The sequence below is a fragment of the Temnothorax nylanderi genome, unplaced genomic scaffold (genome assembly GCF_030848795.1).
Source record: "Temnothorax nylanderi isolate EJ_2023f unplaced genomic scaffold, tnyl_v1.0 TNYL_tig0528_pilon, whole genome shotgun sequence".
NCBI classification, from domain to species: Eukaryota; Metazoa; Arthropoda; class Insecta; order Hymenoptera; family Formicidae; genus Temnothorax; species Temnothorax nylanderi.
Window position 1 is genome coordinate 11,576 of NW_027249590.1, and position 24,783 is coordinate 36,358.

At 34.1% G+C, this 24,783-nt stretch overlaps 1 pseudogene; it reads right to left on the minus strand.

Annotated features, from left to right (window-relative positions):
* Positions 1-3,801: 3,801 nt before the first annotated feature.
* LOC139783663 (uncharacterized) lies at positions 3,802-18,720 on the minus strand (annotated as a pseudogene).
* Positions 18,721-24,783: the final 6,063 nt, after the last annotated feature.

Consider the following 24,783-nt stretch of genomic DNA (forward strand, 5'->3'; position numbering starts at 1 on the left):
GGAGCTTGTCCTGCCGCTTACCGGGTGGTTTATCGCGCGTCGGACAGAACGGTAGGTCAGTGTGCGCGTCGTGAAGATGTTGCGGATATTCCAAGTCGACTTCGAGAATGTAGCCTATCGTGGAATCCAACGCGACATCCATAACATTAAAATCGGTCACGTCGTCAACCCATTGAAAATCTGCGTATGGCAATGGTTGACACATTGCCCAGCCGTATAAGTTGTTTACGTCGAAATACATCAGATATGACGACGGTTTCGATGGATCGTACGACTGCATGTACTTGTTGTTGGCCAGCGCGTATCTGTTTGAACATTGACTCAAACCGCCGCGTATACCGCGTTCGATAAACATGACCATGTCAATGTCGGTGAGCAATTCGAAATTGATACGCGTATGCTTCAACATAGCATCCCACGTAAAACCTGGTAGAGTATAATAATACGCGGGATCGAGTCCATAACTCGCGACGCAGCTATCGCGAAAATTTTCAAAGATATCGGCCAACAGCAAGACATCGGTTTTGAGATATAAATCGCTGTAGTCACCGAGCGTTCGAATGGTGAACCGCTGCCAGACGTTGACGGCGTGTGCGTAATCGCTCTCGGATACGGTGTCACCTGTCAATGAACTATAAAACGAGTCGCGCGGTGGTAAACACGAGTCCTCCAACTTTTCGACGCAGTCAATGTACTCGTACGGAAATACGCCTTTTCGTGTCAGCAAATCAAAATTTTCTGCGGATATTTTACAAAATTCGCGTTGCAATATTCGCAGTTTATCCTTGCTGAGATATGATGCCAATTTGTCGAGACTAGCGGTGAGAAACTTGTACGAATCGATAAATCGCAATTTGACGCAAGTTTTCTTATCTTTATCTTCGGTGCTTTTAACGTTTTTCGTAAACGAAATATATTTCTCTTTTGTAATTGGGAGCAAGTCTACATGTCCTTCGTACGCTGTTGCTATTTCCGTTATAATAAAATGCGCGTCATAGCCCGATAAATTATGAAAAACTATGGGAATGCAATGCGAATCTTTATAGTTTAGATTACAGTTTGAGTGCGCGGGACCTCTGTACTGACCGGTCAGATGACAATGATCGCGTACTCGCACGTCGTCTGGCTCGAACGGTTTTTCGCACACGTGACAGTGCGTTGCGCTGTTAAACTTTTCCCACTCGTCTCGCGTGAAATCCGCCATGGGTACATTAGTGGACAAGATTGTCTTTACGTCGTGAGCTAAACGTCTTAGCTCCTCGGCGAACCACGCGACGCACTCCTTATCGCGACGAAACCGATACATTGATAGCGAGTCGTCGTACGAGCAGCGCACGTAGTATCCTATGCTAAATACGCGATGATGTTGATACGTGTACCTGGACGTTTCCGGATCCGCTTCCATCTTCTCCAGGGTACATTCAAGGTCGGCGTATACTATAAACGGAACTCGTTCCTTCCTGCCGTGATTCTTGAAAGCCAACCACTTGTCGTTATCGCTCGGTAACTTGATCGCGCAGTCGTTCATCTCCCGACAGTCGACGGTGTGGGCTTCCAATTTCTCGCTCGTGTAGAAATAGTGCAGACATCTGTAAATAATGAAATTTTTTTTATATATCTTTCACGTAAAATTATTTTTATTATTTATTAGAATGTATACTCACCGATCGCAAAAGTATTTTTTGTTCCTATTCTTGCTCAATTGCGAGCTCACGAGGCGGGATAGGTTCTTGATCCACGCAAAATGTCCCACGTTGTCGTCGTGCACGTACAGCATATTTACATGCCTGTCCATCTTTCGACCAGTAACCCGTATTGGCAAGATCGCAAGTTCCTTGTTTTTTTTCTCGATACCGTACACATTGATGGAGATTTCGTTGTGATCTTCAAACCGTTTAATTTGATCCAACGTCATTGGAAATTTAATGTTTGTAAGATTTAGTACCGACGTGTAATGAGGATACGACGATTGCAGATCTGCATTTATTTGGGCTGGATGCAGAGCCGCCATCACTGACCATGCGAAACATGCATTGTCCATTGATCGCACGTTTATCACCGCTCTCTTCAATTTAATTTCTCGCGGTATTTCCACAAGACACCCCGCGTGCAATGGATTATATTTGTTCACATTTACAGTCAAAGTAAGTATACGCGACAACGCCCATCCGCTATCGCGTTCCTGGAATTCCTCCAGCTTTGCTTGGGTAGGCTCGATGACGTGTCGCTTGTACCACTCACACAAATCGGACTCACGGAAGAGTTCATAGTTTCTCGTAGCGATACTTTTATTCGCGCGTTTGTCGCCCGCAACAAATTCACCATTAAACATTGTGTTTATTTTTACATTTTCATGTCGTTGCATGACGATTCGCACATGAATGAGTACAATGTCTCTCGCATCTTTGAGAAATTGATGAGGGTCGATGTGTTTGGAATTTATTACCACACCGGTCAGTATACGACTTTCAAAAGCCGTATCTATCTCACGCCATCTAAGTCCTGTCTCACTCGCACTGTATCCTGCACCCACATGCACGAAACGTTGACGTACCGAATCTTTCAGACCTTCGAGTCGTGCGATACAAGCGACCAACGACTGTTTAAGACCGATCGATAATCGCGGCCGTTTAATTCGACTTTGTTCTTCCAACGATTCGATAAACTCGTCGCATCGTTGCTCCCACGCGGCAAAGTCTTCCCTCGAATTTAAAAGGGTGGTTTGCTCCAACAACTCTTGCTCCATGTTCCTCTTTCTACCACAATTTGTTGCACTCGCGACTTCCAGTCCTCGGCCACTGAGCGTATCCCCCAGATTCGTCAATTTATATCCTACTAATAATGCAACGTTTGCTTTTTTATCATATCTAATTTCATCTCAGCATCCGTACGGATGCGCCTTTCGAAAAAAAACTGCAAAATTTGCAGTTTTACACGTGTTCGATGAAATCATCGCGAGACTTCTTGACGAATCCGTCTATAATTTAAACGAGAAGACACTCGTATGTCTTCTTATACGCGGAAATAATTTAATTGTAAGATGATTTTGTAAAGGGTTGGCTTCCCTAAAAATGTCTTTCAACCCCATCAGAGGAATAAAGTGCATAGTAATCTAACCTATTTGTATGAATTCTTGTCGACACAAAATTCATGCCACATGACAAATAAATAAGTTTATAATATGGTAAAAAGTTTAAACGATTTTTCTTTTTCATTTACCATTCATCCCATTCCCTGTCATTAGAATTAAGCTGTCTTCGTTTATCGCTTACTTAAATGTAATATTAAAAATAAATATCGCGAAGATCCAAACGATTAAATAGCGTGAGCGAGAACGCGAACGGGAGCCGCGAGCGAGAAGACGCGCGCGAACGGGAACGAGAGAGAGACCGCGAGCGAGGGAGAGAGAGAGACCGCGCGAACGAGAAGACGTGCGCGAACGGGAACGAGAGAGAGACCGCGAGCGATGGAGAGAGAGAGACCGCGACCGTGAAGACGCGCGAGAATGGGGGACGGGGGCGCGAAAGAACATCTACGAGGGGGAGATAACGCGAACGAGAAGACGTCGCGCGGACCAACGCGGTCGTTGCACGCGGACCTCGCGGCGCGGCGAAAACGCGGACCCCCTCTCCCGCGGCGCGGCAAAAACGCGGTACCCCCGCGAAATCCGATACCCGTGTGTAACCCGATACCCCCGCGGCGCCCCGAAAACGGTTCACGATAACGAGATCCTGTCGATTATCACACACACACACACACACACGCGCGCATGCACGCACACAGAGTAATTTAGAACTAACATAGTTTACCTACTGTATTTATTATAATATAAATTAATGTTTTCATTAATAATATGTGGTAAATAATTAATAATATGTGTAATACATAAATTAATAGTGTAATATATAATTAATGTGTAATATAATTAATATGTGTAGTATATATGGAGGGGTTACAGCCTACTTACACTATGTAAGTCATTTTTCTTAACCTATGAGGGGTATTCAAATAAGTTAAAGTTTAACGGTTTGACAGGTTATGTCGGGTTAAAGTCGAGTAAAAAGTTAATTAATTAACTTTGGGCGCGCTACTCTTTAAGGTTATGCCAAATACATAAGTGACTCATTAACCTATCACATTAATCTTTGGGTTAAAAGTTTAAAAATTAACTTTTTACCCGACTTTAACCCGACATAACCTGTCAAACCGTTAAACTCTAACTTATTTGAATACCCCTATTGAGTTGATTGAGTTCATAGATGCAGTTTACACATGCGCAGATATATTTAAAAAGAAAAGTGGTCAAAATTGACTTACATCATCATAGCAGTACATCGTAAGAGAACGGTTTTTCTAATGTGATAAATCGTAGCACTCCCAGGGATAAATCAGCTAAAACCTTATTGTACATCAGGTCGAGTTCAGCGAAATAATAATGAAACACAAATCTTATAAAGAAGCGTAACCGATGATAGCGGCAAGTCCGAGTACACAGCAGTAAAAAAATGTGAGTACGATATATTATCGGTAAAAAAAAAAGAAATGTAACATGGGACAAATAGTATCGTATAACAATATTGAATGATATCTCGAATGATCATCTTTATACGTGATAAAATTTTGCTTATGCCTCGCGGAAGAAGACTCGTATATATAATATATATATATATATATATATATATATATATATATATATATATCAGTGCAATACAATATATAATTCAGCTATAAGTCAATATATACATGCAGTTGTACGATTGAACTGTATAGACACAATTTACAAAGTTTACGTTTACTCTTTCCAGATTTCAGCATATATGAGATTCACAATGCATTCGTAAAACTCTATTGTATATCATGTAAGCTATAATCAGACACAAGTTACTTTAACTATATTCAATAAACTTCAATATCTTAAAATATACGTTGTCTAATTTCAATCGTTATATAAAAAAGTTCAATAAAGTCAAAATACATCTCATTGCGTCGATATAACTGAATTATTTTTTGCAGCGTCTATTCATCGGCTGAACTAGGATACTTAATACTAAAAATCGCGGTACAATTTCGCATTAAGATTGCACGCGGTAACTTTTCACAACCGCTACGTTGTGGGAAATCGAGACGAAGTCTTCTAAGATTAAAATATCGAGATGGCTTAATGTAAATATTTACGTCATCATGAAGATTTCTTCACATGTATAATATACGCGTGTATTTATTGAACTACAAACATTCTCTCTATTAATTGTTGGAATTTATAAATTGCAAAATAAAATAAAATTTATTCTCGCGCAAAAGAAGCAATCATTTATTATTATAAAATATTAGCGCTTCAAATAAATGAGGAAATAAATAATATTTTTCCTTTTGTACAACGCAATCATACATTTTTATATTCATTACTTCACATTAAGCCATTCAGAGTAACCAACTCTTTTAAAGAACAAAGCGAAATATAATCATAGAAATTTACATTTGCAATCAGCAGGATGTTAAGTTGCATACCGTCAATCAATTGTTTAAATGGGATTTCCTTTTACATTTTTGCAGAGTATTAAAAAAACGGAAATATTTACTTGTACATGAAACGCATTGAAAAAACGCATATGAAAAAAATACTAAAAATAGAATTTTCATGCTCTTCGATCAGGTTCGTCAGGTTCGTCAGGTTCGTCAGGTTCGTTATTGTGTACCTGATCTCTTTGGTTTCTTCCTCTTTTCTTTTCTTTCTCTCGATCCATGCGTTCTTTGGCATGTGCTAACCATATTTTTATAGGATTAGAAATTTGTTCATCCTTCACAGATGCATGTGCGTTTCTTATCACACCTGTAAAAACAACAAATTTTTATATTAATTCATTATTTATTAGTTAATAAAAGAAATATTTTTATCACAAGTTTGTAATATTATGCGATTGAAATTAGTAAGTATAAAAGTTAATTTTATTTCTCTAATGCACGTATATAAATGTGACCAATAGTTAAGAAATATTAATATATCTATATTACACAAAATTTTAGCATATAATAAGAACGGAACAATTGTTTTTTAATATTTTACTTACTTAGAATTACTTGGCACAAGTTCAGTTTTGAAAAATTTCCTTTTTTTTGGCACCGTGCCAACTGAACAGCACCGCAACTTCATTTGAGACTATTTGTCTCATTAAACATAAACACGAATGTTTAACATCTTGACCTGTTAATCGTGCTAATTGCTTGATCTAGAATAATTTCAAATTATTATTATTATTATACCTATATGTTCCAAACATGAGTAATGAAAAGTGTAGCTGTTTAAATAACTGTTTTTTTTTTCGAGGTATTCACGGAAACAAAATAGAGGGCAATATTTCTATTATAATTTTTTCAATATTTATACACAAATGTATTAACATATGTATATATATATTTATTTTTTACATATGTGTATATATTTTTTATATTATTTTTGTAGGCGTTTCTAATTAAACAATATCAATTTAAAATCTGCAATTCTTAAACTGCAATCGTAAACTATTGTCTTTCTTTTAAACATAAACTTTTTAATATTAAAGTAGTTATATATTTACCATTTCATTCCGATAAGATGCATTATTACCAAGTTTTCTTTCCATGGCTTGTAAATCATTTTCGTTTTTCAAAGGTACATCTTGAAAAATGTCAATCTTTTCCTGTTCTTCTTCTGGCTGTACCGTATTAGACACCTTGTCTAAAATATGTTTCTGTCCTTTTTTGAGGTTACTTAATTTTATTTCTATATGCTGGAATGTTTGAACAACATAGCGTTCAAAATCAGATCCTATAACACATTAAAAATATATGAATGTATTTTATTTACATGTGTAGCCTTAATATATGTATAACAGATAACTGTACATTATCAACTACTTGCATACTAACCTCCTTTATAATTTGTGAACCTTGCCTTTGCCTTTGCCAATCTGTTTGGGGGGACATTTTCATTACCTCCTTCATAATTTGTAATCTTTGCCCTTACCAATCTGTTTGGGGGGACATTTTCATTATCCTGCCAATCCTGCCATTCATCAGCATTCGTAGTAGTGCACTGTAATGCGTTTGTAGTGCGTGGTAAATCTAAAACACAAGTGTAACATACGTTATCATTATAATATTTTAAAATAATGTTAACACATTAATCTGAATATGTAATATTTATGAATTTGTGAAATACAAAATTTTTAAAAATAAATACAATAAAGGGCAATAGTAATTATAATTTTTTAAATATCTATTTATACACAAATATATAAACACGTACACATATAGTTATTATCTCCAGTTATATACGATGAAATACATATCATAAAAAACCATGCAAAATTGATATAAAAACATAATCCGCTATACTTTAATTAGTAAAAAATAACATTAAAGTGTAGATGAAGTAATCAATAAAACAGTAAAAAGATATTTTAATACGTAGGTACTTATATTATATTATTTTAATATTTAATGAGGTAAAATTATACAAAAGTTTTACTTACAAAAGGTGGCAAAATAAAAATAATGGCAAAATAATGGCAAAATATACGGTACAACAAGTATTTGTCAATAAGTGCCTGATGTCTCGGGAAACTCCGGATCCCAAAAACCTTTAAAAAAATGTATTATACATAAAACATAAAACATAAAAAAGTGATAATGAAATAAAATACTATACCTTCTGGTGTATTTGGTCGCTCATATTTGTGTCGATGTCGCGAGCATTGATTCTTCCGTTTTTGTAATTCTTCTTTTGACAATGACAAACTCTTGTAATACTAAAAATCAAATATCATGAATTACTTTTTTATGAGAAAAATACTTATATTAATATTAATATTAATATTTCTTTTTTTTATTTATATTTATATTAATTTATTTATATTTTTTTTTATTTAATTAATATATCTCATATAACTATACTGTTAATATTGCATTACTTCTCTGCATTCCCAGCAATCCTGGCCGTTTAGCTTTGCTCTGTCAGCTTTACATCGCATGTTAAGCTGCTTTGAAATGTCCTTTCTTTTTGACCATCTGTAAAAATAATGTTTTCATTAGATATATAAAAGCAACTTACACACATTACCACGATTGTTAAGTAATATTTACACATTAAACTTATCCCGTAACATCTTTTTTTTAGGAGGCTTGTTTTCTGTGTCATCCAAATTGAAATTGTCATTTCTATTTGTAGCTTGTTCCGCAGGTAGATAAAAAGTTTCGTCTTCGCAGATAAAATCATTTATATTTCGAGTAAGTACTTTATTTTTTTGTACTTCATTTATTAATGATTCATCTTCCTTTTTAACTTTAATCGGTTTTTTAATTTGAATATTAATAACTGCAGTATTCATCAATGATTTATCATCTTCTATTTGTGTTGAAGTATGTTTAGGTGAAGGACATAATCCAAAATCTATACGTTTTACAGGAATTTTCCTCTTCAGTTTTAAACACTGTTTGATTTTAGACGCAACACTTCTTTGCGTAGGACTAGGATAGATCACATCTTCGGTAATTTTACTATTAAAGTGTGCAAGAGCTGTTTTGTTCACTACTGTTGTAGCACTATTATCAGTAATAGTTGCATTTGCAGTAGCATTTGGTCTATATTGTTTCGGTCTCTTTCTTAGAGAGGATAATATTGATGGACTTTCTGGCTGATTGTTTTCGTCGGTTTTGGGCAAAGATTTATATGCATTCAATGAACTAGCTTCCGTATCGGAATCTAATTCCAATAATGAAATACTATTACTTTCTTTCACTATAGCGTTATTCATCGCTTCATGCTTTGTTTTCCTTGTCGTACAAGGTGTATTTAACTGCCATTTCAGATGAAAAATGGCTACAAAATTACATATAAATATTAATAATTGATTGATAAATTAAAAAAAGGAGAAGAAAAATGCTTCGAAACATTTGTAGAGTTAAGCGGATCGCAATCATAAAGATATAGACAGATATATACAGATACCGCTATTCCTCTTAATGGCAGATTTTTTAGAACATTTCAAGACGAAAATCCTAATATAAAAATGTCGAGGCTACAATAGTTTTTCCATATATACATATACAGGGTGGACCATTTTAATCCATCCAGTCGAATATCTCGAAAACCAAGCCCGGGAGAGAAAAATGTTTCAGACAAAAGTTGTTTGGTTTCGAGGGGGCCATAAGGTAGTGTCAATGGTTTAACCATGGATGGTCGTTTAAAATCTTTTAATTTCTTAAATGGAAAACCCCTATTTTTCAATGTATATTCTTGTAGCTAATCTCGAGAGCTTTTCAAAACACTATAATAAAATATTTTTTTATTAAGAACTTTTGGAATTATAAAGCTTGAAAGTTCTAGTATTTTGACATAAAATACAAAATATCTTGTAAAACATTAAGTTTTCGGTAATGTTACCTTAATACTTTTATGCACAGAATAATAAGACGAATCAATTGGTATGAAAAAAAGGCATAGTTTCTTTAAGAAAAAATATGTTATTTACAACACGCATCTGTACACTTTTTCTTAAAAGCAACTATGCCTTTTTTTCATACCAATTGATTCGTCTTATTATTCTGTGCATAAAAGTATTAAGGTAACATTACCGAAAACTTAATGTTTTACAAGATATTTTGTATTTTATGTCAAAATACTAGAAATTTCAAGCCTTATAATTCCAAAAGTTTTTAATGAAAAAATACTTCATTATAGTGTTTTGAAAAGCTCTCGAGATTAGCTACAAGAATATGCATTGAAAAATAGGGGTTTCCATTTAAGAAATTAAGGTGTCGTTCACGTGAGCTTTAAACAACCATCGATGGTTAAACCAATGACACCATCTTATAGCCCCCTCGAAACCAAACAACTTTTGTCTGAAATATTTTTCTCTCCCGGACTTGGTTTTTGAGATATTCGACTGGATGGATTAAAATGGTCCACCCTGATACAAGTATATATGTATACAGGGTGCTTTAGAAATAGGTGACCAAACTTTAAGAGTATATTCTATTCATTAAAAGGATGAAAAAAGTCATATAAACATGGGTCCGAAAACGCTTCCTTTTCAAGTTAGAATATTTACTACATGTATGTTCGAGTTAATGAAAACTGTATAATAGGGAAGCTCAACGTCTCTATCGACAAATCTTTTCTAAAAAATAATCTCAAAAAACGATGTCCTGCTAAAATAACTTTATTTTGGTCCATTTACTTACCAAAGTTTGTTATAAATAAAGTGTTTATAACTTGGAAAGGAAGCGTTTTTGAACCCATGTTTATATGACTTTTTTTCATTCTTACAGTGAATGTAATATACTTTTAAAGTTTGGCCACCGATTTCTGAAGCACACTGTATATTACACATACAGTAGCGCTCAAAAGTATTTTGTAGATAATGTTTTAGTTCGTAACATTGGCAAGCGGTAAGCAACTTTAGATCAAAGTTGCGTGCCATTATTGTATATGAGTGGCCTTTCTAATGTTACACATTAATTGCTATATACCAGTGAGTTATCTGTTTTACGATTAAATATTGTTTATATGATAGTCTGTAAGTATTTTGTAACTTTGTTTCAATCTATTAACGATATGTTAAATGGCGTATTTACATTTGTGTTTGTGTTTCTATAGCCGTATTACAATGTCAAAATGCAAAGAATACTCCGTCGATCTGAGAGAAGCGTGTTAAAAGCGTGTTAAAAGCTCTGAAACAAGGCAAGTCACGAACAAGCGTTGCTAAAGATTTTGGCTTGTCCCAGCAATTAGTAAGTGTTTGGTACTGGAAGGAGAGATCAAGCGCAAGTATTTGCACTCATAGATGTTTTGTAGGGTCAACCACTTGAGGGAAGATTGTTTATACTTCCGCTTGACCTTTCCTTCTGGTACCAAACACTTACTAACTGCTGAGACCAGCCAAAATCTTTAGTAACGCTCGTTTGTGACTTGTCTTGTTTCAAAGCTTTTAACACGGCTTCTCTCAAATCGACGGAGTATTCTTTGCATTTCGACATTGTAATACGGCTATAGAAATACAAACACATATATGAAAATACGCGATTTAACATACCGTTAATAGATTGAAACAAAGTTACAAAATACTTATGGTATCATATAAACAATATTTAATCGTAAAACAGATAACTCACCGGTATATAGCAAATAATGTGTAACATTAGAAAGGCTACTCATATACAATAATAGCGCGCAACTATGATCTAAAGTTGCTTAGCGCTTGTCCATGTTACAAACTAAAATATTATCTACAAAATACTTTCGAGCGCTACTGTACATATGTATACAAATATGCATAATAGATACTCGTGTAAAGAAAGTGGACATTGCATAGATAAAATAAAATTTATATAGAATTTATTTATATACTAACCTCGTTTATAATTTGAACTCGAACTTGTATGTGAGAATGTATCATCATTGTCCTGCCATTCAGCATTGTCAGTGGTGCCTTGTAGTGTCTTTCTATTAGGTTGATGTGAATCTGAAACAAGTAAAACATATGTTATCATTAATATTTCAAAATAATTTCAACACCAACGTGAACATGCAGTATTTATATAATTTGTGAAATAAGAAATAAAAAAAATAAAATAAAAAGCATTTGTAATCATTATTTTTTATATATTTACATAGATACTCGCAAAGAAAGTAGAAGTTATTTGCATAGAAAAAATAGAATTTATATAGAAATTTATTTGTATACTAACCTCGTTTATAATTTGAACCCGAACTTGTATGTGAGACTGTATTATCATTATCCTGCCATTCAGCATTGTCAGTAGTGCCTTGTAGTGCCTTTCTATTAGGTTGATGTGAATCTGAAACAAGTAAAACATATGTTATCATTAATATTTCAAAATAATTTCAACACCAACGTGAACATGCAGTATTTATATAATTTGTGAAATAAGAAATAAAAAAATAAAATAAAAAGCATTTGTAATTATTTTTTTTTAAATAGTTACATAGATACCATAAAGAAAGTAGAAGTTATTTGCATAGAAAAAATAGAATTTATATAGAAATTTATTTGTATACTAACCTCGTTTGTAATTTGAACCCGAACTTGTATGTGAGACTGTATTATCATTATCCTGCCATTCAGCATTGTCAGTAGTGCCTTGTAGTGCCTTTCTATTAGGTTGATGTGAATCTGAAACAAGTAAAACATATGTTATCATTAATATTTCAAAATAATTTCAACACCAACGTGAACATGCAGTATTTATATAATTTGTGAAATAAGAAATAAAAAAAAATAAAAAGCATTTGTAATAATTTTTTTTTATATATTTACATAGATACTCGCAAAGAAAGTAGAAGTTATTTGCATAGAAAAAATAGAATTTATATAGAAATTTATTTGTATACTAACCTCGTTTGTAATTTGAACCCGAACTTGTATGTGAGACTGTATTATCATTATCCTGCCATTCAGCATTGTCAGTAGTGCCTTGTAGTGCCTTTCTATTAGGTTGATGTGAATCTGAAACAAGTAAAACATATGTTATCATTAATATTTCAAAATAATTTCAACACCAACGTGAACATGCAGTATTTATATAATTTGTGAAATAAGAAATAAAAAAATAAAATAAAAAGCATTTGTAATTATTTTTTTTTAAATAGTTACATAGATACCATAAAGAAAGTAGAAGTTATTTGCATAGAAAAAATAGAATTTATACAGAAATTTATTTGTATACTAACCTCGTTTGTAATTTGAACCCGAACTTGTATGTGAGACTGTATTATCATTATCCTGCCATTCAGCATTGTCAGTAGTGCCTTGTAGTGCCTTTCTATTAGATTGATGTGAATCTGAAACAAGTAAAACATATGTTATCATTAATATTTCAAAATAATTTCAACACCAACGTGAACATGCAGTATTTATATAATTTGTGAAATAAGAAATAAAAAAAAATAATAAGCATTTGTAATTATTATTTTTTATATATTTACATAGATACTCGCAAAGAAAGTAGAAGTTATTTGCATAGAAAAAATAGAATTTATATAGAAATTTATTTGTATACTAACCTCGTTTGTAATTTGAACCCGAACTTGTATGTGAGACTGTATTATCATTATCCTGCCATTCAGCATTGTCAGTAGTGCCTTGTAGTGCCTTTCTATTAGGTTGATGTGTATCTGAAACAAGTAAAACATATGTTATCATTAATATTTCAAAATAAATTCAACACCAACGTGAACATGCAGTATTTATATAATTTGTGAAATAAGAAATAAATAAAAAATAAAATAAAAAGCATTTGTAATAATTTTTTTTTATATATTTATACTAGACGAAACAATTTTTATTAAAATAAAAAGTTATTTTGCATTGAAAAATAAATGACGATTCCTTATTCGGAAAACTGTCCAACTCTGCCTGTTAATGCTTTATTGTATTTTTACCTTTATGTGCCTGAGTTATTTTTTTGGTCGATGTCCCTTTATTGATGTCAGTTTGCTTGGATGGAGGTTTTGGAAGGAATAGAGCTATTGAATCGTCACTAGAGGTTGACTCTTGATTGTCGTCATTAGAGCTTGAATTATTTGTTTTAGCAGCTCTTATTTTTTGTGTTTTTTTTAAATATTCTCCACGGTCAGAGCCTGTATTTACATCTGATAACTTCTCGGCCAGCTTTAATGTTGTTCGTGCCGTTGCATAGTCGGCTGAAAAATATATCGTAATAAGCATCACCATTTTACGTAACAGTAAACAAAATAAAAATACATGTGCTACATATAGAAAATGTCACAAAAAAAGTAAAATATATAACATTTATACTCACTACATGCCATAAATACTTTCACAATAGGATGCTCCTCCCAAGTAGAATCAGGTTGTTCCATATCTTTTACTGCCTTGTCATATCTCTTATTAGTTACGTAACAATTGGGCCATTTGGCTCTTTTTAAATCGCTGGTCAACCAAGTCTTGGGTATAATTTGAAGTCCATCCTCGAATTCAACAACAAAAAAGTTCTTTTTTTTCTTCTCGGCCATTCTGTGTGGAAAGAGGATGAAAAGATGGCTGTCAGATTGAACCGCAGGAATGCATCAGAGGGAAAACGGCAAACTTCTCATTTGCGTCTGACAATTTAACATATTTTTTTACAATGTTTTTAAGTGGCCATGATTTTAATTCAGATAAGGAATGAACTGAATAAACATCAAGTAAGGAAGATGAACAGGGAACATTATACAAATCTTCCTTTTCCAAGAATTCACGACCAATAATGACAGGAACCATCTGTTTTGTGCAGTAAGCCACATTTTCTATACAGACAATTGCGCCACAACTTAAGCCACAACAGCTATCAGCGAGTGTCCCAGCTTTAAATGTCATTTCGTTGAACTTGATAACTTTATATTGTGGATTGTGACAATTTTGTATAAGCGGACCATCGTAATGTAACAACAATAAATTACAATGTTTTGAAGCAGAATGTGACAAAGCAATTGATGTGTCTAAGTTCTTTTCTTTTTCAATACATCTCCGCACAACTTGTTCCAAAGGTTTTTCCGCTTTTCGTAGGTATTTTTTAAGTATCTGCAGATAGTTTTCAAATTTGAACGCACTGAAGTTCTCGAGAGGTCCAAATCTTTTCACATCATCCACAAGATGACTTAAACTGTGAACATTATGTGAGACGTTTTTAACTCCGTACAGTTTTATAAATGTTTCAATAAAGAAACAAATGAGATGTTGCGCATAGCTTAAGTGTTCATGTAAATCCTCTGAAGACAAGATCCTTATAATGACGTGTAATGTCATAAAATGTATATATGCATTTTTTTTAAATATAGATTTAAATGCTAACGGACCCGTGTACAATAATATTTGTCTGTATTCTGTGGCTTTCCATAATTTTATACAATCCAATCTTCGTGGTTTTCTTGCAAACTCTAGAGGTATTGATGGCTTTAAATGAGTAATTAAACGTGTGGAAATTTCGTCCGCGGCTCTCTGTGGTAGTCGATATTGTAGTTCTCCATAAAGCCATAAGTTCAATAATTTGCGCATCAATCCCAAAAAAACCAAGTGCATGGGGTCCAACGGAACATTTTTTACAGGTTTGAAATAAGGAATATTTAACAGACTACACGTTGTATTTGGTTTGTGATAACTATCGTCTACCTTTTGTATAAAATCATCATCTGATCTAAGTGGTGCGTCAATTTGTGGAAAACATATCCGATTTCCTACATAATGTCCTTGCGTAGTACACTTTGTACAACTAGAATATCCACAATGTCCTTTGACACATAAAACGAATGATTTAGCTGGCGCATCACAAACTAAAGCTTCAATCCGACATGCTATCTGTCGACCGTTGATGTTAATTCCATTGTCGCATATTTCTGTAGCCTCATTGACAAAATCTTTTAAAAAATCATTGATATCCTCCGGTTTTTCATAGCCATGATACAGCCCAATCATAAAAACGTTGTTATATGGAATAACTGATCCAAGTATAGGCCAAAACTGTTGTTGCGATGATTTTGTTAAAGGCAATCCATCAATGTTTATAGCTATTTTTAAGCAATCAATATTCTCTTCTACAGAAGATAATATTTGTCTTATTGGTTCCACTAAACCAAAATGATAATATGATCCTGGTACAACTGTACGGATGTGTTGTTGTCTTGGCGTTTTTAAAAGTGTTCGTGCATCCGAAGAGAGTGTGGAAAAACAAGGATGTTTCTTCAACGTTAGTAGCAATGCTTTGAGAGCGGTATGTTTAATGTTATGTTCTATAGCCCAGACTACAAGATTGTCTTGAAAATCGCTTACATTTTCTAATGGCAGATCTCTTAATTCATCGCAAGAAACGTTTAAAGATGATTGTTGTGAATCCGACTCTGATTGTCTGTTTGCATTTTCACATTGTACAAATATGTTTGCATTTTCCTGTTGTACAAAACTGACATTATTTTCACATTCTAGATCATTGTCAGTATCTATTATTGTAGAATTAATTCTGTCATTGTTCAAATCTGTTGTGAATTTACTATTATCACACGACAATGAAGTTCTGTCAAACAAATTTTGACAAATAATATCTGCCTCCTGTGCAGCTATTCTTCTAAGGTGTCGCTTTGATACATACAAGATATCTTTTCTTTGACGTTTTTTATTCATTTCCATGTCGAGTGTTATATCTGTACAATATGAAAAAATTTGATTGCAGACAAAATAGTGTATTCCTACTTGTAATATTATATATTATTTACAAGGTAAGCTAGTAATAGTGGGGTACAAGCAGATAGGTGTAATAATTCCTTATAAAAAAATAATTTGTAAATGTATATTAGGGTGTCATTTTGGAGCAACTTTTTTTTCATTTCACGAATAGCATATATACTTGCAGGAAGGTAAAATAAGATACCTGTTAAAGTTTTAGCCCTTAATATTAATATTAACAGGTCGCTCATCGCGATTTTTTATTTTTCATTTAGTAAGATAGAAAAAATTTTATAACTATCTAACGAACAGTAATACAGCATTGCTCCACAAGAGATTTTTGTAGTAAATTTACCGCTCTACACAAAAAAGATCTCTTATCATTTTTTTATAAATTTAACCGTTCAAAAGATATTCAAAGTTAAAGTTTGATAAATTTTATAAAACTTGTTTCTGCTTCTTATGAATTTTGTATCATATCAACTATCAAAAATTACAAAATAATCAATACATATTTTTGTAGAAAATTTAACGATCTACAAAAAAGGTCTTATTTTTTTTATAAATATAACCATTTAGACGATATTAAGGTTTACACTTTGAACTTTAAACCTTAATATCGTCTAAATGGTTATATTTATGAAAAAAATATAAGACCTTTTTTGTAGATCATTATATTTTTTACAAAAATATGTATTGATTATTTCATAATTTTTGATAGTCGATATGATACAAAATTCATAAGAAGCAAAAACAAGTTTTATAAAATTTATCAAACTTTTAATATCTTTTGAACGATTGAATTTATGAAAAAATGATAAGAGATCTTTTTTGTGTAGAGCGGTAAATTTACTACAAAAATCTCTTGTGGAGCAATGCTGTATTACCGTTTGTTAGACAGCTATAAAATTTTTTCTATCTTACTAAATAAAAAATAAAAAATTGCGATGAGCGACCTGTTAATATTAATATTAAGGGCTAAAACTTTAACAGGTATCTTATTTTACCTTCCTGCAAGTATATATGCTATTCATGAAATAAAAAAAAAGTTGCTCCAAAATGACACCCTAATGTATGTACAAATAAATTTTTTTGCAAGATGTTTTATTTCAGAGAATATGTAGTTGCAAAATTAATATAATTTTACATGAACCTACAATTAATATACCTCGTAAACTATTCATTTTTTGATAATCATGTTGATAATCACAAATTTTGAATTGGAACTACTCAAAGTTAAGTTTATTATAAATATTTGTACTATTATAATTTTATTATATGTAATGGTTTTTAAAATTGTCTTATTTTACTTTAACTGTAACTTAACTTTTTACTACGTTTATTTTTTATATAACTTAGCATAACTTACTTATTTTTATAGTCATTAAGTTTAACTTAAGAAAAAACTGACCCCAACCCTTGTTTTTTTTACATAAATTGATTTATTTCACAATGCAGTGCGTAAAAGTATTAAGACATAATTATCAAAAAATGAATAGTTTACGAGGTATATTAATCATAGGTTCATGTAAAATTATATTAATTTTGCAACTACATATTCTCTGAAACAAAACATCTTGCAAAAAAATGTATTTGTATATACATTGTATATACAAATAAATTTTTTTCAGAGAATATATATATACAATGTATATATCTACAAATAAATTTTTTTGCAAGATGTTTTGTTTCAGAGAATATGTAGTTGCAAAATTAATATAATTTTACATGAACCTACAATTAATATACCTCGTAAACTATTCATTTTTTGATAATCATGTCTTAATACTTTTACGCACTGCAATGTGAAATAAATCAATTTATGTAAAAAAAAAACAAAGGTTGAGGTCAGTTTTTTCTTAAGTTAAACTTAATGACTATAAAAATAAGTTAGTTATGTTAAGTTATATAAAAAATAAACGTAGTAAAAAGTTAAGTTACAGTTAAAGTAAAATAAGACAATTTTAAAAACCATTACATATAATAAAATTATAATAGTACAAATATTTATAATAAACTTAACTTTGAGTAGTTCCAATTCAAAATTTGTGATTATCAACATGATTATAAAAAAATGAATAGTTACGAGGTATATTAATTGTAGGTTCATGTAAAATTATATTAATTTTGCAACTACATATTCTCTGAAACAAAACATCTTGCAAAAAAATTTATTTGTAATACATTACCAAATATTAAAAAATATCACGTAAATTATACCAACTCAAGTACTAGTAGCTTTAAATATTCTTAACAAAATTATTACATCACAAAAATATTTATATTGCATTACCTATAACTGAACCCAAGTAATATGTATTCCTTTTCATATAAAAAAAACACTTTTCAGTTTGAAAAAAAGTTGAAAAAAAATTTAAAATTTATGTGTTCAATAAAGCTTACCTGTCATGTAAATCTTGTCAAGCGTAGAATATTGAACAGCAGTAGGTAGGAAACCCAGCCAGTAGCTGATCAAAAATAGCAATTTGGAACTTAGTAAAGTTGACTTCATTCAACAAAGGCACCGTCGAAATACAGTTGGGAAACTTGGAACTTGCGATTCTGAGGAATAAAAACAGTTTTATGTATTGTTATGTTTATAAGACAGAGAATTACAGATATGTTATAAAACAGATGATTGATCCTTTATTCATTTCATATTTAAAAAACGCTATATATGTAAATTGTTTGTATAATTACAAGTATAAGAAATTAAATTAAAATGTTTAAAAAATATATATATAATTAATTTTTATTTGTCAAAAAATGCAGGCAATGACAAATAGGAAAAAAATTTTGTTAAATAATTCGTGAAATTGTTATGCTGACAATTTAGAAGTTACCGTAGGTTGTGGAATTAACTGATGTATATCACATAAGATATTTAATGTTAAAACGTTTTAATTATTATATAAGTCCAGTGATATAGCCGTGAGTCACAACGTTTTCCCCCTTCCACTTGCGCACACAAAGACGCTATGTTTATTCGTATGACGACTGCGCTGCACGAATAGCCAGAGCGCCTTTCTGTGCGTAAATGGAGGGAGAAAAACACCATGACTCGTGGCTTAAATCTACCATCACTGCCTATATCTCTACTTCTTTTGGCATCGAGTATCTTTGCTATACGGTTTTGCAACCGTTAAGGATAACTTGAACCTTTTGATCAAAATAGTTATATGACAAGTTGTACAAAATATTAAAAAATATCACGTAATTTATGTGTGTTGAATAAAACATACCTGTCACGTATAGCTTGTCCAGCGTAGACTATTGAACAGCAGTAGGTAGGAAACTCAGCCAGCAGCTGATCAAAATAATACCAATTTAACAAAACGTCGAAATGCACCTCAGGGACTTGGTACTTGCATATGCTGAAAGCAGTTTATGTATTATTGTTAATGTTATAATTATTAATACACAAATCATTACAGATAATGTTTTAAGACAGATGATTCTTTTATTCAATTAATTTATATTAAAAAGTAATACAGATATGAATTATTGTACAATTACAAGAATAAATATTTAATTTATAGATGTTTAAAAAATATAATTAAATTTGTATTTATTGCAAAGTGCAGGCAACGACAAATAGAAAAAGAATTGTATTAAATTACAGTTCGTGAAACTATTCTGCTGACGATTTAGAGGTTAAGGGCGCGGACACGTCAGGAGCGGTTTGGAGCGCGCGGTAAACCGTGCACACACATGCGGCTAACTTGTCCCGCGCGGAAGAGCCGCCCGAAAGATCCGTGCACACGAACTGTGTGGACCGCGCGGTTCCGCCGCGACAGACCGTGCACACAAGCGGTTTGGATCGCGCGGTAGACCATGCATACACAAGCGGCTTGTCCCGCGCGGAAGAGCCGCCCGAAAGATCCGTGCACACGAGCGGTGTAGACCGCGTGCCGCGGTTCCGCCGCGACAGACCGTGCACACAAGCGGTTTGGATCGCGTTGTTCCGCCCGCGGCACAAACACCGCTTGTGTGCACGACTGCACGATCCGTCGCGGCGGGCTCGTGTGCACGGATCTTTCGCGCGGCTCTTGCACGCGGGACAAACCGCTCGTATGTAGACGGTCTACCACGCGGCGGAACCGTGCGGTCCAAACTGCTTGTGTGCCCACATCCTAACCCTACGTTGCGGAAACTGCACATCAAATACATTTAATACTTTAAACGTTTCAATTATTAAATTGGCACTAAATAATATACTTTTTACTATGCGGCAACCAACGGATAACCTCAAACTTTTCATCAGATCGAATAGTTTTACGAGTTGTATAAAATATTTCAAAATATCACGTAATTTATCTACTACAATTGATTTGCTAACTTTATTAAATATTTTATAAGATGTAAAGTTAGGGAAGAAAAAGGATTACCTTTGATATCAATCACGCTGTTTTCTTCATGGATTGCACGTCGACATGTCACTCACGTACTGCTACCGGAAAAAGATCGGAACAGAAATGACGGATGCAGATGGCGCTGATATACGTACCGTTTTCATATCTTGAGTATAATTGAAGATTATACGCACGCGCAAGACACGAGTACGATAGCATCTCAGTACTTCGAGTAAAACCTGAGATTTTACGCGCGCGGTAGAAAGGCGTACGTATCGTTTCCCGTACCCTTAGTCAAACCTGAGATCATACGCGCGCGAAAGAAAACCGAATGATACTGTAAAAGATATTATAGCGTTGATCTCAGTATTTTACGGATGATCACAGTACATTGAGTATAACAATGGGATGATACGTATGATATCATGTGCTGTGTGGGAATTTACATCTTGGTTCGGGGTTGCCTGACCAATTGAACGCATTTGGTTGACGTGCCTACGCCAGGTTCGTCCGTCATCAAGAGTAATTAAATAATGAAGTTTTCCGCAACGGTTCTTAATCCTACCAAACCTCCATTTATCACGACCTGCATAGTTCCTACATGATACTCGCTCGCCTATTCTAAAACTCTTACTATCGCATTGATATGGGGCATACGCCTCGTCTTTCTTATGTGACGGAAATAATGAGTCTAATCTTGTACGCAATTTCTTACCTATGAATAATTCCGCTGGGGATTTCTTAGTTGTCGCGTGAGGCGCGATACGATACTGTAACAACATTTTACATAGTTTCTCATGTACATTTGTCGCATTCGCGTCCATGCGTCATAATGCATTTTTCAGAGTTTGGACAAAGCGTTCCGCTTGGCCATTAGTTGCCGGATTATAAGGTGCAGTATATTTAAATTTTACTCCATTTCGTTCTAAAAACGCTTTAAATTCCGTAGATGTAAATGTTCTGCCATTATCGGTTACAAAAAGTTGCGGGACACCATATTTCGCAAAGATTTCTCGACATTCCTCTATGACTGTTTTCGCAGCGAGATTTTTTACTATTCGCACTTCTGGCCATTTTGAATATGCATCAACTACAATAAAAAACCAACGTCCTAAGAAGGGACCCGCAAAGTCGGCATGAACTCGATGCATAGGTGTAGCTGATGGCTCCCAAATATGCTGTTCCACTTTTTGTGGATTGTTTTTAAAAGTATTACAAGCTTAACAATTCTCAACTAACGTCTTAATATCATTGTCAATTCCGGACCACCAACAATAACTTCTCGCGATTCCTTTCATTTTGTTAATACCAAAATGGCCAGTGTGTAGCTCTTCTGGTACTCTAACACGCAAAGCTTTTGGTATGACCACTCGATGGCCTCGCAAGATAATACCACTTTGCAACGTAAATTCCGATTGCTCTAAATTGAATCTGTCAGTGTTATGTGCCAGAGAACCAGAATGCAACGCATGTAGGAGTTTTTGTAACTCCCTATCTTTCTTTGTATGCAAGCTATGCTTTTAGCATCAACCGGTAGGGTTTCTAACATGCTTAACTCAAAAGCATCGACTACGTCCATGTTTTTAGCGCCTTCTCTCACGGGTAATCTTGACAAACAGTCAGCATTCGCATGATTTTCTGATTTTCTATATCGAATCGTGTAATTGAACCCCTGCAAGAAAATCGCGTAATGTTGCATTCTCATTGCGCTGTAAACCGGTAAGCTTTTGTGTGGTGAAAAGATATGTATTAATGGCCGATGATCCGTGACTAAAGTAAATTTATTACCGTAAAGGTATTGGTAAAACTTTTTAATACCAAATATTATACTGTATGCCTCTTTATCTATCTGTGCGTATTTTTGTTGAGTTTCTGATAGGGTCTGAGACGCGTATTGGATCACCCTTTCTGTCCCATCTGGGTATGCATGCGAGAGTACTGCCCCTATTCCGTATGGGCTTGCATCCGTCGCGAGGACAATAGGTAATTTCGGATCGAAATGAACTAGTACTTGATTACTTGTAAATGCTTCTTTTGCCTTTTTAAAAGCTGTCTCCTGCTTCCCCGTCCACACAAAATGGGTATTCTTATGTAATAATTGATTTAAGGGTTGCAAAATTGAACTTAAATCTCGTATAAATCTGCCGTAATAATTAATCATTCCAACGAAGGTACGTACGTCGGAGGTGTCTCGGGGACGTTGCATCTTACTGATCGCCTCCATTTTGGAAGGTTGTTTATGTATTCCATCTGCGCGTAACACGTAACCGTAATACTGTACTTCATGTGTGAAAAACTGAGATTTCTCTAAATTAATTCGTATGTTATACCTACGCAATCTATCTAACACCATGCGTAATCTACGTAGATGCTCCGCATCCGTATCCGCTGTGATCACTATATCATCGAGAAAAGTACACACGCCCGGAATACCCTGGAATATTTGCTCCAAAGTTCTTTGGTATATCGCCGGGGCTGACGCGATTCCGTACATTAGTCTATTTACTCTGTAGAGTCCCCTATGAGTGTTTAAAGTAAGCAATTTAGCGTCTTCCGGGTGTATTTCTAATTGTAAATATGCTTGGCGTAAATCAATTTTAGTGAATTTAGTGCCGCCTGATAATTTAGCAAAAAGTTCATCTGTGGTAGGTAGCGGATGGTGTCATAGACTATTAGCACTGGATTTATTGTGGATTTGTAATCTCCACAAACTCGAATAGTACCGTTTGCTTTCAAAACCGGGATGATAGGTGTAGCCCATTCCGAGTTTTCTACTTTTGTAAGAATTCCCGCTTGAACTAAGTCGTCTAATTCCTTATCCAATAACGGGATTAATTTAAACGGGACCGATCGTGCTTTTCTAAACACCGGAGATACCTTTGGTTTCATCGTAAGTCTCGCTTGCATACCCGTAATCTTAGCCAAGGTAGGCTCACCTAACTTCTCGTATTCGCGTAATATCGATTGTAATTGACTTGTAATCTCTTGTGTATATGCTCGACTTGAATCCATTTTAATATTATCTAATGAATTACATCCAAGGAAATCTGGCACACCACTCTGACAATTCAACTGTCTAATCCATTCCCTACCTAATAAGGGTTCTTTCTCTAATTCTGTCAAGTAAATGTTTAATTTTTTTCGCATTTGTCCACATTGTACATAAACCTCTATATATCCTAAAACTTTAACTATTGTTTTACAATATGCAACTAAATTCTAGTTTGTTTTATGGACGATCGAACCCGGGAATAAGGGACGAACCTGCTCCCGATTCATTATCGTGACCGCGGAGCCACTATCAACTTCAAAGCGAATTTTTTTTTATTGAACGAGAGTGTGCAAAAGAACTTATCTCTTTGGTCCGTATGCTCCAATTGTAATATTTCGTCCAAATGGTTGGCAGTTTCCTTCTTTTTGAAACATACTTTGACAAGGTGTCCGGATCCTCCACAGCCAGAGCAGCGTATATCGCGACTTAAAGTACATTGGGACGCATAATGTCCTTTGCCACACCTGAAACACTTTACCGTATTATTTACTTTACTCGAGTTAGAACGCTTTTGCTTAGAATTAGTAATTGCTAGTTTCTTTTTAGAATTAATTTCATCATTATATTTATCCTTTGATTTCTTCGCTGATTTCTTGCCCGCCTGTAGATATTCCACTCCGGCCGCCGAACTTGTTGTAGCGCCATTTTGTCCGTATGCTCCATTTTGTAGTGATGTGGGACCTTGCTCCGACAGCTCCATCGTGGTGGCTATTTGCAAGGCTTCTTCGTATGTGAGCTCCTTCTTCTCCAGGAGTCTTGTTTGAGTTTTCTTGCTTGAAAGCCCAAAAACTAATTGATTCCGCAAGGCTGTCTTCAAATAATCTCCAAACTTGCAATGTAGTGCACTTAATTTGTGCAAAGCCGCCGCAAATTGTTGTATGGACTCGCCCTCTGCATGTCGCCGTTGATGAAATTTAAAATTTTCGGCAATTTCTAACGGTGCTGGATCGTAAAATTCTTCTAACTTAGCCGTTAATGTCTCGTACGCCTGTGAAAATGGATCTGCCGGATCTAATCGGTCACACAGTATATCGAACGCGCTCGGTCCCATGTAGTGTAGCAAATAAGGCACCCGAGCGTTTCCCGTGATCCGAAAAATCGTAAATGCTCCTTGTAGCCGTTGTAACCACCGTCGACATGTTGTAACTTCCGGGTTGAAATT